This window comes from Mandrillus leucophaeus, unplaced genomic scaffold (assembly GCF_000951045.1).
Source record: "Mandrillus leucophaeus isolate KB7577 unplaced genomic scaffold, Mleu.le_1.0 Scaffold224, whole genome shotgun sequence".
Taxonomy (NCBI): domain Eukaryota; kingdom Metazoa; phylum Chordata; class Mammalia; order Primates; family Cercopithecidae; genus Mandrillus; species Mandrillus leucophaeus.
This window is the reverse complement of record NW_012102299.1, coordinates 1,143,877-1,164,274: the sequence shown is the minus strand read 5'-3', so window position 1 is coordinate 1,164,274 and position 20,398 is coordinate 1,143,877. Positions and strand designations below refer to the sequence as shown.

General features: G+C 39.8%; 1 pseudogene across 1 annotated transcript in view; it reads left to right on the top strand.

Annotated features, from left to right (window-relative positions):
- Positions 1 to 18,771, top strand: part of LOC105540666 — a 114,604-nt pseudogene extending 95,833 nt beyond the window's left edge. Inside the window, exon 2 of the transcript XR_001006231.1 lies at positions 17,875 to 18,771. The product of XR_001006231.1 is annotated as a ferritin heavy chain pseudogene (transcript). The remainder of the gene's footprint in view (positions 1 to 17,874) is intronic.
- The last annotated feature ends 1,627 nt before the right edge of the window (positions 18,772 to 20,398 follow it).

Below are 20,398 nucleotides of genomic sequence, written 5' to 3'. Positions count from 1 at the left end.
CACACACACATACACATACACATACACACACACACAGAGACACATACACACACACACACAGACACACACACACACATACACATACACATACACACACACACACAGACACATACACACACACACACACAGACACATACACACACACACACACACATACACATACACATACACACACACACAGAGACACATACACACACACACACAGACACACACACACACATACACATACACATACACACACACACAGAGACACATACACACACACACACACAGACACATACACACACACACATACACACACACAGACACACACCCACACACAGACACACAGACACAGACACACACACACACACATATATTTCTCGAGGCTGAGCTAATGAAAAGCTCAGGAACTAGAATGGCATTAAAAATTTCAAAAATAAACTGGGATATAAAAGAAAAAAGAGCGATGTCTTTTAAATTCTGAGGTAAACTAAAATTTGTATGTAGCTAAACTATCCATCAAGGGGAAGGAGACAAATAAAGATTACACGTCTTCAGAGGTGTAAGACCTCAAAAATATTACCTTCCCCACAATGTTACTGGAATATTTGTTCCAGCCAAATGGGAACATAACTGTGAAGGAGGAGAACACTGGCCTCAGGAAACAGGAGCCATGCCTGGGAGAATCAAAGGCCAGTTTCAAAATCCTGATAAAAAGAGATCCCAGGACAACAGATTTGAGCAAGGCTAGAGAGCAACAAGTCAAGATTAGAGAAGAGAGGCGGAGGGCTCCACAGAAATGTATCTCAGGAAGAAAAAAAAGGTCTAACAGAATGTCTGGCTTGCTTGTCAGATATATACAATTCTGTCAGAATTGGGAAATAAATTATAGAATAATTACGAATAAGAAAATAAAAGTAAGAAAAAAAGAAGAAAAATAAAATTATACAAGAAAGTATAATCTAGGGCAATGTATGACTCTACTATGAATATCTACTTAGTCTTAAAAATATCAACATCAATATTGATTGTCCTGGACCCAGTTTGTATGACCCAGATTTGCTTGGCCTCACCTGCTCTTCACTGCCCACTCCATGCTTTTACCCCTTGCTCAGTGGAGAGTATTAGCCACTAGGTTGTTGCCTCATCTCAGCCCGCCTGGGGTGGGAGCAGGGCATCTGTGTGCATGCATCACATCCCCCACGGGAGCCCTTGAACTCCAGGTTTAGGTCCACAGAGTTCCCCTCTCCTGTGACTGGTTGGAAGACTGGGTCACACAACTTGCAAGTGTGGAGTAGTTAATTAAGACTTTACAGGGCAAACGTTGATGACTTATGGGAAGGAGCTAACAAAGTCTTTACTCTTCTTCCTCTGGAACAGGGCATTTCTGTGGTTAGGTGGTTCCAGTCTTTCATTCTGGAGGCTCCCTGTGTGGCCAAGTGTTGGCTAGGTTTCTTGTCAGGCTACAGCTGCTCAGTAATGCATCACCACTTACATTTGCTTTCTTCTTCTTTCCCATACCTCCTACTCTTGTGTCGTGGGACGCACCCAATCAAGCCTCAGCACGTAAACTTTGTCTTAAGCACTGTTTTCTGGGGAACAGAGAATAACACATGGACTGAACCAAAAAGGGCCATGTACTGAGAAGCTGAAGAGAGATAGAGAACAAGATTGGGAGACAGAGAGACAGAGATAGACAGAGAGAGGAAGACATAAAGAATAAAATTCTCATCTTGTAGGATACCAATACATAATAGTTAAAACAGAAAAATCTAGAAACAACAATATAATTTTATATTATAATATACAATGTGATTTAGAAAAATGGAGATTAGTGCCTAAAGAAATATCTAAATTAAAAAAAAAAATGTTCCTTCCAGAGAGTAAGAATCAGCGTGTGAAGAGGTATTAAAGAAAGCTATAGTTTTCTTTATAAGCCTAGTAATACTATTGACTTTGAAAACTATGAATGTTATGGATAAAGCTGGAGGCCATTTTCCTACATGGAATAATTCAGAAACAGAAATTAAATACCACATGTTCTCCCTTACAAGTGGGAGCTAAACAATGGGTACATATAGACATAAAGAAGGAAGTGATAGACACTGGGGGCTCCAAAAGTGGGGAGGATGAGGGTTGAAAAAATACCTACTGGGTACAATGTTCACTATTTGGGTGATGGGTACACTAGGAACCTAAACCTCGCCATTACACAATATATCTATGTAATAAAAGTACATATATATCCCATGAATCTAAAAGAAATCCAAACTCTGAATGTTAAAAATATTAAGCACAATACATATTCAACATTGCAATTGTTCAATCTATTTTAAGTGCAATATAATGTAAACACAGGTCGTGAAAGAGCAGATCTTGAAATTTGTACAGAAAAATATACAAAGTTATACCAATTTTTTTTTTTTTTTTTGAGACAGAGTCTCATTCTGTTGCCCAGCCTGGAGTACAGTGGCACTATCTTGTTTTACTGCAACCTCCGCCTCCTGGGTTCAGGCGATTCTCCTGCCTTAGCCTGCCGAGTAGCTAGGATTACAGGCGTGCACCACCACACCTGGCTAATTTTTTGTATGTTTTAATAGAGACGGGGTTTCACCATGTCAACCAGGCTGGTCTCGAACTCTTGACCTCAGCAAACATTTTTATAGTTACTAACTCTGAGTCGTGAAATTTCCAGTGCCTTTTTTAAAAGGTCTTTGAATATTTTAAACAGTGCTTGGGTTGTATTTATAAATAAGATGAGTAAGAAAGCGATTTTCAAACAAAAAAACATTGGTCAGATGGTATTCATTATAGTTCATAACATGATAAAGATATTTATTACATGTTTGAGATTATTTGTGAGCTAAAATGTACTCTAAAACAAAAGCATGATCTATGACACCTAACGTTCAACATGCTACCTTGTATTAGTTATTTTTTCAGTTGCATGTGTTTTGTCTCCTCAATGATAAAGTAAGTTACCTTGAAGAAAGTGCTCCTCTTAGCTGCCTTTCTATCCTTCACAGTTCCAACCAGTTACAGGTGCACACACACACACACACACACACGCATAAAGAAAATATATGGATAAAGACCATGTTGAAAGTTAGATATAAGCTGGTCAAGTTGACAACCTATAAATAATGATTTTTTTTTCTAAGGATGAAAGGAGTAATGGAAAAAGGAAAGGAAGTAATTATAAGTGGTGGTGCATTTCTGAGTAGCTGACAAGAAACCTAGTCAATCATTTGGCCACATAGCAGCCTCCAGAATGGAAGACTGGAACCATTTCACCTCAGAAATCCCTGTTCCAGAGGAGGAAGCGTAAAGAAGATTTTTAGCTTCTTCCCATGCCCTGTTTTTCATAAGTCATCAAAGTTTGCCCCATAAAGCCTGCAAGCCTAGGATGGTTGATTTTATGTGTCAACTTGACCATGGAATGCCAGGATATTTAGTCAAACATTCCTCTGGGTGTGCATGTGACAGTGTTTCTGGACAAGATTAACATTTGATCAAAGCAGATTACTCTCTCTGATGTGGGTGGGCCCCAACCAATCAGTTGAGGGCCTGCATAGAACAAAAGTCTGACTCTTTGTAAGTCAGAGGGGATTCCTTCTGCCTGATTGTTTGAGCTGGGACCTTGGTCTTTTTCTACCTTTGGACTTGAACTGAAACATCAACTCTTCTTGGGTCTCGAACCTACAGGCTTTCAAAATGACTGAGAAGTCCCAAGGTTGAGAAGCTTATACCATGAGTTCTCTTGGATCTCCAGCTTGCCAACTGAAGCTCTTGGGACTTCTCAGCCTTCATAATCATGTAAGCTAATTCCTTATAATAGATCATTATATCTATCTATCTATCTATCTATCTATCTATCTATCTATCTATCTATCTACCTACCTATCTATCTACCTACCTACCTACCTACCTACCTACCTACCTACCTACCTACCTAACTACTGACTGACTGACCGACCTACCTAGATGGATATAATCTCCTGTCGGTTCTCTTTCTCTGGAGAATTCTGATTAATACAATGTCCTTATATTAAGGTGACTCATGGTCATTCAAGTATCTGCGCTGCAGCCTTTTTGTCATTGTCATCTTAACTATAGATTATTTCAAATATGACAACAAACTCCAACTTCTTGTACTTTCAAGGGTAACAGTATAGAAGCAACTCTGTGTGAAAAAATGTCTTTGACAAGAAGTTACTCTGACCAGGTCTGTCTAGGGAGCAGTATGAATGCTCTCAGGATGGGTATTATTGGCTTATAGGCTCAACACATAGGATATTTATCAAGCACTTGCAATGTGCAAACCATTGTGCTAGGTTTTGTGAAGTCTGCCAAGATGAGTAAGTTCCTGAGTGTCTGTGGACCAACAAGGCTGGAAATATAGTGTATAGTATGGCAAGTTACGCTGTACTTATTTTTTCAATATGCCATCTTTATAATCTCTCTTCCAATGGATGTGATTGAGGCATGACTCATGAATGTCTATATTCTCCAGAAAGGAAAGAGTCTTTTTGTGAAAAGATGAAAAACTATGAGCATCTGTTTTCAGGTTAAGATTTACATATCATGGTCATGTGATTGCAATGGATTTTTATGAGTTTGAAAATGTTGCCCTAATTTCTTCAACAGGTCTTTCAGAGTTATGAGTAATCAAAAAATACATTTCTCTCAACCACAAAGTATACTGACTCACAAAAAAATTAAAACTTCTGTTTTACCACTTAGTTCATGCCAATCATACAAACTATTGGAAAATTTACAATTGTATGTCCAGCCAATGAAAATCTACCCCAGACATATGGTTAGTGGGTTTATTTCTCATGCCATAACATATTCCAGAATCTCTTAGGTTCCTTTTCATAGTAAGCAATGTGATCATGTGGTATATAACGTCAAGGCAACTTCATATTTTTCCTAGAAACTAAATATTTGGTTCATATATAGACTAAAATAAATTTGACTAATTAAAAAAAAAAGCAAATAAAATGAGAAGCACATATAAAGCAAAATGAAACAAGTGGAATTCTGTTTGGTCTTTTTATTTCATTTCTGGTGATTTTCAATCAGAATTAAAGTATTTTTTTCACCAAAGGGTAAGTAACTGGTGCAGCCAGAACCCCAAATTCAGGCGCCATCAACAAGCCACTCTAGCCCGGTAATGGAATAAAAGGAAAAAAGTGCGTTAGGTTGGAGAATTTCCACTTCCACAGTGATATTATTTCCGTATCTGTCTTCCTCTTGCAACCAAATTGTAGACCATTGCCCCTAAACTAGACATGACAACAAATATTTGTTTTGTTAATTCTCAGTTTTAATGTGTATTTTATGTAGAAGAAGGCAGTCAACATGAGGTATTCCTGGTAATAGTTATCAAGGCATATTGAAAAATAGCTTTTTATAAAACATTTTTAGCAAATGAAATTAAAAAAAAATGGTTATAACCTAACAGTGCATGGCTCTCGTTGAATCGATCCCATTAGCATTAATATTTCTGTAAAGCACACTCCATGCACAAGGCACCTCAATTTTCAGTGGACGTGGACATGAGCAACATTGTTTTTTGAGACAGATTCTCGCACTCTCGCCCAGGCTGGAGTGCAGTGGCGCGATCTCTGCTCACTTCAAGCTCCGCCTCCCGGGTTCACGCCATTCTCCTGCCTCAGCCTCCCGAGTAGCTGGGACTACAGGCGCCGCCACCAGGCCCGGTTAATTTTTTGTATTTTTGGTAGAGGCGGGGTTTCACCGTTTTAGCCAGGATGGTCTTGATCTCCTGACCTTGTGATCTGCCCGCCTCGGCCTCCCAAAGTGCTGGAATTACAGGCATGAGCCACCGCGCCCAAACATGAGCAACATTTATTTTTATACAATTCTGTAAGTAGTTGTTCTGCATATGTTAAAATTAAGTTAAAACTTTACATATAAATATATTTATATATATGATATATATCATTTGTGTGTGTATATGTACACACACATATATATATTTCTCTCTGTGTATATATATGATCACCAGAAATGAAATAAAAAGAGAAAACAGAGTTCCACTTGTTTTATTGTGTGTGTGTGTATACACATACACATGCAGAGAGGGAGAGAGAGAAAGAAAAAGAGAAAGAGAACAAAAACATGTCTGATTTCATACAGATTTCTAAAGGCTTAAGATTTCTCTTCATGTCCTTATGGAGGATAAAGTATTAGCAATAGGAATTTCGTACAGATTTCTTTCAATTTTGTTTTTTCACTTTTGAAATAAGCTTTATGCTGGATTATTGTTTATTTCTTTTGAAGACCTTTACTAATGTCACAAATCTGAAGGAGTCTGTTCTTCTCACGGTGCATGTCTAATTATAGGTATTACCTATAGTGCAATTATGCTAGTCTTGCACTCAAAATCCTGTGTGACTCGGCTGGGTGCCGTGGCTCATGCTTGTAATCCCAGCACTTTGGGAGGCTGAGGCGGGTGGATCTCCTGAGGTCAGGAGTTTGAGACCAGCCATGGCCAAATGGCAAAACCCTCTCTCTACTCAAAATACAGAAATTAGCTGGGTGTGATGGTGTGCACCTGTAGTCCCAGCTACTTGGGTGGCTGAAGCAGGAGAATCGCTTGAACCCGGGAGGTGGAGGTTGCAGTGAGCCAAGATCATGCCACTGCACTCCAGCCTGGGTGACAGAGTGAGACACTGTCTCGAAAAAAAAAAAAGAAAATACTGTGTGATACTGTGTGTCTCCAGAAGAGACCTTTAGCATTTCTCTCTCTCCCTGTGCTTATGAACTGGGGATGACAACTCCTAACTCTCTGCGTTGTTTTGACACTTGGTTGAGTCCATGAGAATGCTTTGTATATCTCAAGCAAGTTCTAATCCAGCCAGAGACATTACCATTAATTTTCATGATGGCAAGTGATTTTGATCCGTTTGTGACCATTAATAGCATTTTATAGGTTAGACATCACCCCAACCAACCTTGAAAACAGCCTCCTGGATCTTGCCTGTCTTTGCAGATCTGGGCAGTAGAGAACGTGTAGGCAAGCAGTGAAACAGTCTAATTCATAACCATAAAATTCTAAAACAGAAGAGTCCTAAGAGATTATTGTGTCTTTTTTATTGTGCTAAGTATCTTTGGGTCTACAATAATAGGTAGTTGATTTTGACACTCCTACTTACAAGGCTGATCTGTGACAAGTATTAGATGGCAAGTCCCTCTTCATTATGATATGACTGCACAGTCTTTTAAAAATATAATCATAATTTTTTTTCATTCTCTTAGACAAAACAATATTCTAAGCAAACAGTCCCAAGATTCTCTGGCTTCTACTTCCATAACTCCCCACCCCTTTCCTTTACCCTGAACCAGCCCTCGCGTAGGAGGAGTTATATGTTTCTTTACCACCGAGAGAATACTGACATTGATTGAAATCATAAGCAGCGGGAAGCTGAATCTCATACAACTCTTCAAGATTATTCCGTGATCATGTGTAAGTTTTAGGTGAAATGACTTGAGTAAAATTAAATTAGTTTCTAAATAAAGAAAAAATAAAGTTCAAAATTAGAGTTAGAAAATTTTTTTTTCACACGATAGCTACAAAATTACACTATGGAAACATTAAAGACTACGTTATATCTACCGTGAGAAACAGAAGTGTAGCAGACATTGCAGACCTGGATTCGAATTATGACTCTACCAATTTCTAGCTATGTGACTGTGGCTTCGGTTTCCTAACCAATAACAGCACTGGTTGCAGTCTAACAGCTTCACAATAACCGTACCCAACTGACAAAGATGCTGTGGGGATTCAGCAGATCAATACCTGTAAAGAACTGAGAACATGACTATAATAAATGTTAGCTGTTTATCATCATCACCATCATCATCACTCTACTCCTTTTTAGAAAGGGAAATCTTCTTAAATGCCCAAAATACAAACTAATCATCATCTTTCTCTATAAATCGAAGGTTGCATTTCAACCAAATCATCATTTACGTAAGTAGGAAGCAGTTACAGGCACAGTAACACAGCTCGTGGTCTCTGTTTCGCTATATTCTCGCACACCGAGAAAGCAAAGTAGTGGACCTGACTCATTAAGCTAGACTATGTTAAAAAAAACTCCAAAGCACTACACTGACTTGTCTTCAACTTACAAAACCATTTATTTAAAGGACTCAGACAAAGAATAGGGCTTAGCAAGTGAAAACTGGAATAGCAGACAGGCTAATAGGTAAAAATTGAAGCAGATTCCTTGCCCTGTGTAAAGCTAACATCAGGAATAACAAGGAGAGTAGAAAGTGTTGAAATTAAGTAAGTGGGTGCCAGGGCTCATTCTCAGGGCCCTGAATTTTGGGTCAGTTCACGAGGTGCTGGAAGTTTGGTACTCCACAAAAAGTCCAATAGGTCGCTAAATAACTCTGTACTTTCCCGGCCAGGTGCGGGGGCTCACGCCTGTAATCCTAGCGCTTTGGGAGGCCTAGGCGGGTGGATCACCAGAGGTCACGAGTTTGACACCAGTCAGGCCAACATGGTGAAACCCCATCTCTACTTAGAAAAAAAAAAAAAATTAGCCGGGCGTGGTGGTGGGCACCTGTAATCCCAGCTACTCTGGAGGCTGAGGCAGGAGAATCTCTTGAACCTGGGAGGCGGATGTTGCAGTGAGCAGAGATCGTGCCACTGTACTCCAGCCTGGGCAACAGAGCGAGACTCTGTCTTAAAAAACAAACAGACAATAACTCTCTACTTTCTCTCCAGACCTGGTCACCCTGAGCTATGCCAGAGAAATGGTCGGCATTGTACTAAATAATAACTCTATCTAGCACTGCAAGATTTTAGTGGCAGAAGTACACCAAATATAGATTTTTGGCTAAATGTTCAAGCAAATATTAAGCCCAATCCAGGGCTAAATAGAATACCATCACTAGGGTGACCAACTCCTTCCTGTCTGCCCAGGACTTTTCTGATTTTAGCACATAAATTCCATGCCTGGGAACCCTCAGTCCCAGGTAAATGAAAAGAGTTGGTCACTCTAACAATCATAGAATGAATATCTGGATAGAAAAAATCTGAAGTATTGTAAAAAAGTTGTTAAAATTTTCAGGAGTCAAAATTTGAAAGTTTCAGCTAGTAAAGGAACAATAATTTCTCAGTACTATTTATTAATTTAACTGCACACTGGGGACGGGAACAGATATTTACCTTCAACTGAGGTCACTGGAGAAAGAAGATCTTTCTGGCTAACGCTGCCAATATAGGTAACTGTTCAAGTCGGGGCTGCAGTCAGGATGTTTTTCTCATAGTGATAATATATAGTGAAATACTATCGTGAAAATATTCTGTATTTTCTTATAGCGATAACTGAAGTGAAAACTTACTTCCTCTTCCACTCCTGGACTTGATAATTTAGTCAGTGATGATGGCACAATTTCACTGAGGCAACCCCAAAGCCAAATGTTTCTCTCTCTATTTAACTCTTTGAAGAATCTAATTTTTATGTATAAAGTTAACAGCTTTCACAATTCACATTAATTATTGCAGCATTTTACTTTGCATTCTGCTGACAGAATCTCAAAAACTAATGCATACAAGGAAATTTTAATTTTAATCCTACCTATATCTAAAATGCTTATCCACATTTGAAAGTGAATATTATGCAATAACAACACATCCAAATGACGTGATCTGTTTTTATTGCTGATATTGATACATTATTTAGATATGAGAGTAACAAAATCTCATGATCATTGATCACCCATCATTTCAGGAATGCCAGGAATGCTATTGCGCTTTGGCATTTCGCTATTGGACCTTTCAAAGGCTGAGGCTGCAGCCAAAGCCGAAGAGCAGATATTGGCTCAATTCCAAGATTAAAGCCATGTGTTGGTGATTTTGCCCATTTAGAACCACTGACCATGAGCTGAAGAAGCCTCTGAAGCCAAATCCCTATGAACTTCCCTAAGTGCTGTCCACTCGAGTGGGTTTCATGCTGCTTCTACCACCGACTGGCCCACCAGCCCATTCATCATACCTGAGGGCTTTCAGAAGGGGATCCCCAAGGACTAGGGTAACTGAGCCAAGAGCTCGCAAATTCGGAAGGCTAAATTGATTAGAGGGTTACACAAGCAGGCAGAGAGCAGTGCACATGTGATGTTTTATGTGTGAAGCATGTGTGATGGATAATTTTGTGTGTCAACTTGACTGGGTTAAGTAATACCCAGATAGCTGGCAAACATTATTTCTGAGTATATCTATCAGGGTGTTTCTGGAAGAGATTAGGTTATGAACCTGTAGGCTAAGTAAAAAAGGTCAGCCTCACCAATATGGACAGGCAATCCATTGAGGGCCCAGATAGAACAGAACGGCAGAGAAGGGCAAAATTCCTCTCTGTTTTGAAGCTGGAGTATCCACCTTCTCCTGCCCAGAGCTCCAGGTTCTTGGGCTTTTAACTCTGAAACTTACACTATCAACGCTGCCTCCCCACAACCCCCGGCCTCTGGTCTCCAGCTGAACAACAGCACAGCAGCTTTCCTGGCTCTTCAGTTTGCCAACGGCATATTATGGGGCTTTTTGGCTTCTAAAATCATGTGGACTAATTCCCACAATAAATACTTATATATTATTTCTGTGTATATCCGACTGGTTCTGTTTCTCTGGAGAACGCTACCTAATACTGAATGTTAGCAGACATTTAAAAATATCGGAGCTCCATAGGTGGGAATTGAACAATGAGAACACTTGGACACAGGGTGGGGAACATCACACACCAGGGCCTGTTAGGGTTGGGGGATGGGGGAGGGATAGCATTAGGAGAAATACCTAATGTAAATGATGAGTTAATGGGTGCAGCAAATCAACATGGCACGTGTATACATATGTAACAAACCTGCATGTTGTGCACATGTACCCTAGAACTTAAAGTATAATTTAAAAAAAATAAAAAGATAAAAAAATGTACCTGGCATATAACAGTGCTTAATAAAAATTTTAAAACAAAAATAAACAAACAAAAATCAGAGTTCTCCAAATCGATATCACTTTAGATTATTGGCAGAACTCATTAACCTATTTCTGGCCTTGAAAGCCCAAATTTATAAGAAATTAAACCCTGCTGACTTTTTTCTAACTCTGTCTTCTTCCACCCCTCACAACTAGATTAAATAATAGCCTGCATTTATACTGTCAACGATGATATTTTCTCATAGAAGCAGGATGTGTTAATATCTCTATCATTCACTCCTCCCACAAACCCACCCATCCCAACCTCAGTTTTTTACGTGATAAAATACACTTAGCATTTACTATTTTAACCATTTTTTAAGTGTATAGTTCAGTAGTACTGAGTACAATTACACTGTTGTACAACCATCACCACTATCCATCTCCAGAACTTTTTCTTTTCTTTTTTTTTTTTTTTTTTGAGACGGAGTCTCGCTCTGTCGCCCGGGCTGGAGTGCAGTGGCCAGATCTCAGCTCACTGCAAGCTCCGCCTCCCGGGTTCACGCCATTCTCCTGCCTCAGCCTCCCGAGTAGCTGGGACTACAGGCGCCCGCCACCTCGCCCGGCTAATTTTTGTATTTTTTAGTAGAGACGGGGTTTCACCGTGTTCGCCAGGATGGTCTCAATCTCCTGACCTCGTGATCCGCCCGTCTCGGCCTCCCAAAGTGCTGGGATTACAGGCTTGAGCCACCGCGCCCGGCCTCCAGAAGTTTTTCATCTTCACCAAACAAAACTCTCACCCATTGCACAATATCCCTCCTGGCTGTGGGGAGAGAAGAACCGAGAGATGTCACATAGGGTACAGATTTCTGTCTCTGAATATGACTACTCTAGGTATCTCCTATAAGTGGAATCGTACATTTTCTTTTTTGTGATTGGCATGCCAGCATAATGTCTTCAAGGTTCATCCATGTTGTGCCATGTGTTCCAATTTCCTTCCTTAAGTCTGAACAATATTCCATTGCATGCATATACCACATATGGTTTATCCTTTCTTCTATTAATGGACACTTGGATTGCCTCTGTCTGTTGGCAATCGTGAAGAAGGCTGCTGTGAACATGGATGTAGAAATAATCAATCCCCTGTCTTTATTTGTTTTGGATATATACTCCGAAATGGAACTGCTGAATCATATGGTCTAACTTGCTTTTGATGAAACTTGGAATTGTCAGTTTCCACAAGCCTAGTATGTAGAAGCCTAGACGCGATTAGTGTGTCCCTGCTTTTCTCTATCTCTTTTATGGCAGAACCTGCTTTTCCCAGGAACAATCCAGGGGCACCCTTGCATCCTCCTATTTCAACCCCTTTTCCCTTTTTCTATGGCTCTTCAGCATTTATTCCATCCACAGATCCAGGCTTCTTTCAAGAACTAAGTGTTACATGTTTTTGGAATAAATGTTTACAACTTAAGTACGTCAAACATCTTCTACAAAGTTGTAGTTTGCTCTTTAAAACTTATGTTGTCTTTTCATTTCATTAAAAATTAAAATTTACTACAGTTTTATCAAGCTTTTATGATTTTTAAGCCTTATTTTAAAAAGTTCTTAACTATATGAAAATTATTTTTATGAATTTATCTTTCTCATTTAGGTTTTTATATGGAATTGATTGTGTTCCATACTGATAATTGAGTTTCTTGAGGTTAATTATAGAGTATCTTATCCCTTAGCCACTGATCTTCAACACTCAGACTCTCACAAATCAAATTTTTGAACATCCTTATTATTTTAGGAGGTCTCTATTCTGTTCCAAGGATCGGTTTTTCTAACTTTGCATTAATATCATGCTTTTTATGTATGAAAACTTTATCATAAATTTTGATATTGGTTAGGGCATTTTCCTGTACCATGTTCTTCTTTACTATTATATTGGATATTGTTCATTTGCTATTGTCTGACAAATATAGAATTAGGTTGTCAAGTTCTATAAAAATTCCTATAAGAACTTTTGTAGATATTATATTAAAATATAAACCAGTTTTGAGATAATTACATCTTTATGATTAGTCTTCTATATCAAGATTATAATTTATTTTCTTTAATATATGTCAATGAAATGTTTTAATTTTGGCTAGAAAAGGAAAAACAGAACTAAAGTTTTAGTCGTTTAAGTTTCTGAAAACCTTCCTTAAGTTTTCCTCTAAGACTGGAGCCCCACTGTTATGGTTTGAATGTATGTGTCCCTCCAAAATTCATATGTTAGAACTTAAACCCTAACGTATTATGAGATGGGACCTTAGAAGAGGGAGCACCCTAGTGCCTTTTGCTCTTCCATCCCTTCTGCCACACGAGGACACACAATGTTTGTTCCCTCTGGAGGATGCATCAGTAAGGAATCATCTTGGAAGCAGAGAGTGAGAACTTACCAGACACTAAAGCTGCTTATGCCTTGATCTTGGACTTTCCAGCATCTAGAACTGTGAGACATAAATTTCTATTATTTACAAGTTACCCAGTCTAAGGAATTTTGTTATAGCAGCAGAAACAGACTAAGACACCCTCCCTGCCAGGCATGGACTAATTCCCTTCCCTGATTCTGCATGTGAGTTCGATAGGAATGATAAAGCTAAGGGCCTGTACCTGTGTGTAGGGTCTTTGGGACTGTGTTGAACTGGGTGTTGTGTTTAGCTAAATAGGCAAATATGAATTGCAATCAAGAAAATAATCCAGAACTCAGAGTAACAGCAGCAGAAACAAGTATCAGGATTGAGGCGTGAAGCAAAACCAGGTGCAAGAAATTATTCAAGGTACCAGAAGTCAAGATAATCAGAAGCAGATGAGTCAGTAGAGTGAACGTTGAATTGAAACAAACAGTTGAAAGGTGTAACAAATTAAAGTTTTCAGGGTTGTTTTGGTGGTACCGACCCCAAGGCTCAAGTCAGGTAATGCATCTGAGTTCTGGACCTTGCTTCTGTATCCCACTTCTGCTGTTGAGGGCAGAGAAATCTTAATATTGCTCCCCGCAGGATGACAATTGCTCCCCACTGGATGCCAAAATTTCAACCACTGCCTGACATTACTGTTTCCTTAATCAAAATGTGAACTGGAATACTCTCCCCAGCTCAATTACAAGAAAGCTGTGTCTGTTTTCGGTTTGGTTGTGGGTGGAAATAATCCTGTCCTGAACATTAGTAACCAAGGACTTGGACCGTCTCTGGCTCAAATTTATATTACGTCTGTATTCTGGACCCTTCCAAGCCAAGAAATTAGGTCAAAAGCTAGTGCAAGCTTATAATGCCCTGCGGTACTTTGCAGAAACAAAGGTAAGATCTCATTCTAAGCCACTCATGAGTCCCACTACCAACAGGTGATGTATAATGAGATGATGATTTGGGAGATTTCAGGAATTGATAGAATACTTCATATTAAAAAGAATGATATTTTTCATTATATTGCTAGCTAAATGGTTCACATAAGATTCCCACAAACAATGTTTTTTCAACATAATCACAAGGGAAAAGTCACAACAGACAAATTCATGTCCCATCCAAACAACAATGGTTATATTATCCTTTTTGTTTTTGTTACCCACAAATTAAAACAAACACTTTGTTTAATTAAATTTATTAAGTAGTTCATTTCAGGTAACAATAATATCTAATAGTTCTGTTCTCTTTATATATATATGTATTAATGTAGATAAATATGTAATTTATTGCACTTTGAATTATGTTTCATGATGAAAACTTTTGTGAAGAGGAAAGGAAGGAATTATGAAGTGAGGGAAATGTCTGAATGGAATTAGTGCTTAATATGCTTTGGCTCTGTGTTCCCACCCAAATCTCATATAGAATTGTAATCCCCACGCGTTGAGGAAGGGACCTGTAGTCCATATGTGTCAAGGGAGGGAGGTGATTGGATCATGAGGGCAGTTTCCCCCATGCTACTCTCATGATAGTGAGTTCTCATGAGATCTGATGGTTTTGTAAGTGTCTGGCATTTCCCCTGTTGGCACTCACTCCCTCCTGCTGCCTTGTGAAGAAGGCGTTTGCTTCCTTTTCACCTTTCACCATCATTGTAAGTTTCCTGAGGCCTCCTAGCCATGCTTCCTGCTAAGCCTGCAAAACTGGGAGTCAATTAAACCTCTTTCTTTTATAATTACCTAGTCTCAGGTAGTATTCTTTAAAACAGTGTAAGAATGGACTAATACAGTACTGTTAATATTTCCGGATTCTATCATATATAAGGCCCTGAATACTCTGCAACTAGAATTTGGAATTACAGTTCTGGGTCTCTGGGAACCTCTTGAGGTATAGTCTCTACCAGGTATTCTAAATTATCTCATTCATATTTCTTCTTACTTCTTGCCTCAAAGCTGCCTCTTTGCTTAGATTCTTCAAATCAATTCTTCAGTTTGACTTTTTGTATGAATTTTCATATTGATTTTAGATGATCTTTTTCAGGTAACTCTGGGATCTATAATTCAGTATCTCCTGCCTCAGCTCAAAACACTAACTTCAAGGTGTTTATCAGGAGGACAGTTACAATTAGAAAAATTAAATGACAAATTGAATAAAAGACTGATTACCTCCTTGTTATGTTCTTAAAACTGTTTGAAACATCTGCAGAGTCACTGTCTTGACTATCATGACCAGTGGCAGCTAAAATGGAAAAATGAACTGACTACTACTCTAGCTGTAGATGAGCAAACTACATCACCCCGTGTAAGAAACAGCACTCAATTCGACTGTGATTTCCTACTTACTGAAATCCTCCTCAGAAAGGAGAGGGAATGCCACTGATGCTCACCCAAGTGAGAATAATCTATATCTTGGGGAGGGAAATAGCTGTAGAACACCAGATGTTTGCCAATTATCCGCAAATGAAATTTACTAGACAAAGTTTTAAACAAAGATAATTGGAAAGGGTAAAATAAGCTTATTCTTCCCTTGACTTTACAAGTAGGGGTAATAAATTCATCTAAAGTGCTCATCATTGCCTCTGCATCCAGTCCTACCTCCAATTCTCAGACCATGTACCTTTCCTCTGCCACAGGAATCATATTCAGTGTCTCTATAGCTGGGTAGTGGTCAGTTGAGAAATTCTCCAAGCCTCACTCTCTTATTTCGCCTTCTTCTCTCCTTATATATGACTGTTCCTCATCTTAACTCACTGTTTTTGGCCAGCTCGGTTAAAATCAGGTATAAAATGGCTTAGCAGTTCCACCTCAAGACTTGACGGATAGTCACGTCAGACGATGTCTTCAAAAATCTCAGAACTGATTTTAACCTGAAAGCTCCTATAAAAAAGGTTTAGGCAAAACCCCAGTGATTTGACAGAGTGCACCTCTACCCTTCCTGAAACAGAAGCTACTTCTGGAAAAGCATAGACCTTCTTTAAGGAGGAACAATTAGTACAAGCAAAGAAGCAAAACTGAAGCGTGATTCAAGGGAAACGGACCACACAGAAGAATGAGAGTTGCTCTTCACCAAAAACCGCTGGAGTGAAAGAAACAGACATACTAAAAAATGATTTTATTTATTCTCAAGAAAATTCAAAAGGGTGCTCTAGCTCTAAAGCTAAAACAAATAGCCCTAAAGAGGAAACCATCTTATATCAGGTAGAATTTTATGGAAATATAAAAATGATTTCTAAATTAGAAACTATGACAGAAACAACAATATAAAATGGACACTTCTATCACTTCTCAGCCTTTTGGTTAAAATCAGCTGCAAAATGGATGCTCTTAAACATTGCATTTCTCAAATATTAAGGCAAGTACAAGAATTTTGACCTCAAATATAGCTCGGCATGGCATAGAATCCAAGGGATATACTCCCTTCATAACTCTGTTGACATTTTCTCCAAAGGTTAATAGCCTTGATACATAAAACATTCATGGCAAATAATGTTTTTGAGAAAAACAACAAAACCAGAAAGGCATAACCAAAGACCAGCTTGCAGATGCTGTAACTTCTGAAAGAAGAGGCTGGAATAGGACTTGTGTGTGAGCAATCTATTTGGGAAAGGGAGTGAGGGGATGAACCCAGGTAGGCAGAAGTGAGGAACTGAGCAAATTGAAATAGAGGAGGAGAGAAAGTCCATACAAAGGTGTGTGATTGAGTTGCCCACCAACTGAGGTTCGGTCCCACTGGGATGTGCTCAAGAGTGCAGGGAATGCTCAGAATTGGCCACCCAAGGACTGTTGGAGAAAAGAATCTGCTCTTTGTCTTCTACACCCCACTGGTTGAAAGTTTTCCGGGGCTACCACCTCTCTAGCACTTCTGAGCTATTTGCAGAGTGAAATCTCACTGACATTCTGCTCCACTGTGTTGGAGAGACCCTGGGGGCAGGAGGACAGAAGACACTGAGCGCCAAGGGAGTCCTCTGCCTGAGCTGTGGCTGGAACCAAGATGAGCTGAGAGGTGTCTGGTACAATAAAAGATGAAATTAATGAGAAAAATATACCTGAAAAGCGCTTACATTTGCTGGTACAAAGGAATGCAAATCACTACAACAATCAATATCTTTTCCTTTGATAAATTTAAAGTGATTTGTAAAATGATAATTCTTAATTTTTTAAAGATGTAAGAGAGGAAGAGTTTTACTGCTACTGCTAAAATGAATACATTATATGAACTTCCTGGGACCAAATTAATGTTATAAATTTTTGTGGGCCAAATTGTGTCCCACCCCCCTAATAAATTTATATGTTGAAATCCTAACCCCTAGTATGTCAGAATGTGACTATATTTGGAGATAGGCCTTTAAAGAGGTGATTAGGTTAAAATGAAGCCTTAGAGTGGGCCCTAATCCAACCTGAATGGTGTCTTTAGAAGGAGAGGAAATTGGACTCTCAGAGATATCGGTGAAGCATGCCCACAGAGGAAAGACCTTGTGAACACACAGCAAGAAGGCAGCCATCCGCAAGCCAAGGAGAGAGCTCTCAAAAGAAATCGGCCAAACGTTCTTCGCCGAGAGTCGTCGGGGTTTCCTGCTTCAACAGTGCTTGGACGGAACCCTGCACTCGTCCCCCATCCCGGCTGGCCGCCCATAGCCAGCCCTCGGTCACCTCTTCACCGCGTCCTCGGACCGCCCCAAGACCCCCGCCGCCGCCGCCTGTCCTTAGCCTCCGCCATGACCACCGCGTCCACCTGGCAGGTGCGCCAGAACTACCACCAGGACTCAGAGGCCGCCGTCAACCGCCAGATCAACCTGGAGCTCTAGGCTTCCTACCTTTACCTGTCCATGTCTTACTACTTTGACCGCAGTGATGTGGTTTTGAAGAACTTTGCCAAATACTTTCTTCACCAATCTCATGAGGAAAGGGAACATGCCAAGAAACTGATGAAGCTGCAGAACCAACGAGGTGGCGGAATCTTCCTTCAGGATATTAAGAAACCAGACTATGACGACTGGGAGAGCGGGCTGAATGCGATGGAGTGTGCTTTACATTTGGAAAAAAATGTGAATCAGTCACTACTGGAACTGCACAAACTGGCCACTGACAAAAATGACCCCCATTTGTGTGACTTCATTGAGACACATTACCTGAATGGGCAGGTGAAAACCATCAAAGAATTGGGTGACCACGTGACCAACTTGCGCAAGATGGGAGCACCCGAATCCGGCTTGGCAGAGTATCTCTTTGACAAGCATACCCTGGGAGACAGTGATAATGAAAGCCAAGCCTCAGGCTAATTTCCCCATAGCCATGGGGTGACTTCCCTGGTCACCAAGGCAGTGCATGCATGTTGGGGTTTCCTTTACCTTTTCTATAAGTTGTACCAAAACATCCACTTAAGTTCTTTGATTTGTACCATTCCTTCAAATAAAGAAATTTGGTACCCCCCCCCAAAAAAAAGAAAGAAATCAAGCCTGCCATCATCTTGATCTTGAACTTGTAGGTTCCAGAATTGCAAGAAAATAAATTTATCCTGTTAAGTCACCCAATCTGTGGTATTCTCTTATGGCAGCCCTAGAGAATTAATACAAGAGCAAGAATCTTAAATATTAATATCTTCATATGCTGTGGCTACCACAGCTAGTTCCTCTCAATACCCATTTTCCTATTTTTCCTCACTAATAGAACCTGAGTTTTTTGTTTCTTTTTGGTTATTATTATTATTATTGAGAGAACAGCACTGTGCCCAGCACTAGGCTGTAGACCATGATTGGTCTATGCCAACTCTGAAAATCCTATTACTGTTTTCTCAACATCTCTTGCAAGTAGAGTTGACTTTGTGACCCAGTTCTCAGCAGCAAGACGAAGGAGAGTGTTCAGTGGGGCTTCTGAGAAAGATTTTGCTTTCCTGATAGAAGAAGATAGATGGAGGCATTATGCATGTTCCCCCACTCCTTTTCCTGCTTTAAACCTCAGACACGACATGATCTGCTACCTATCTTTGCACAGCTCTGGCTTTACATTCTATTAGGTAAGAAATTTCAGGGCATCAGAGGGCCTCTGGTCTCATAGTTTTAACACACGCCCTTGGAATCAGTCTTACTGGCCTACCTTAGGTAACATGCACATAACTGAACCAATCATGAGGACCGTAGGCATGAAATACTCTAGTTGACTGACCTGAACAGTGTTCTGACTCCTAGAGTATAGGGTTGATGCCAGCCTTAGCCAACCCTCATGGATAGAAAGTTGGGAAAGGGTAGTTGCCCAAAGGGAAATCGAGGTGTTGATACCAGAAGTTGGAGGAAAGAATGATGATCAGGCAAAAACACAACTAATTGATGCGCTTTACACCTAACTAAGTTCTTCAGGTCTCAACTTGCCTGTTATTTCCACTATGAACTTTTCCTGGCCAACCTCATTGCCGTCAATTCTAGACTAGTTACCCCTATTGTTTTTTTCCTGTACCACCTGTACTTTCTTTATCACAGCACTTTTATATTGTGTTAAAATTGCCTGTTTGTTTCTCTTCATTCCTGATTAAACTTCAAAGGCTATTAAGGCAGGAATCATGATTATCTCATTCACCATTGCATCTTTAGTGTCTACTGGAGCACCTAGTAAATAAAAACACTTAATAAATATATGCTGAGTGAATAAAAATCTACTGCTAATTGGATATTTGGTAGACAAGTGTAATTGAAAATGCTTTCGGGCTGGGCACGGTGGCTCACACCTGTAATCCCAGCACTCTGGGAGGGTGAGGCGTGTGGATCACCTGAGGTCAGGAGTTTGAGACTAGCCTAGCCACCATGGCAAAACCCCGTCTCTACTAAAAATAATAAAAAATTAGCTGGGCATGCTGGCACATGCCTGTAATCCCAGCTACTTGGGAGGCTGAGGCAGGAGAGTTGCTTGAACCTGGGAGGTAGAGGTTGCAGTGAGCTGAGATCATGCCATTGCACTCCAGCCTGAGTGACAGAGTGAGACACTGTCTCAAAAGAAAAAAAAAAGAAAAGAAAAGAAGAAAAAAAAATGCTTTAAAGCAGATGGACATGATAGGTACTACACAA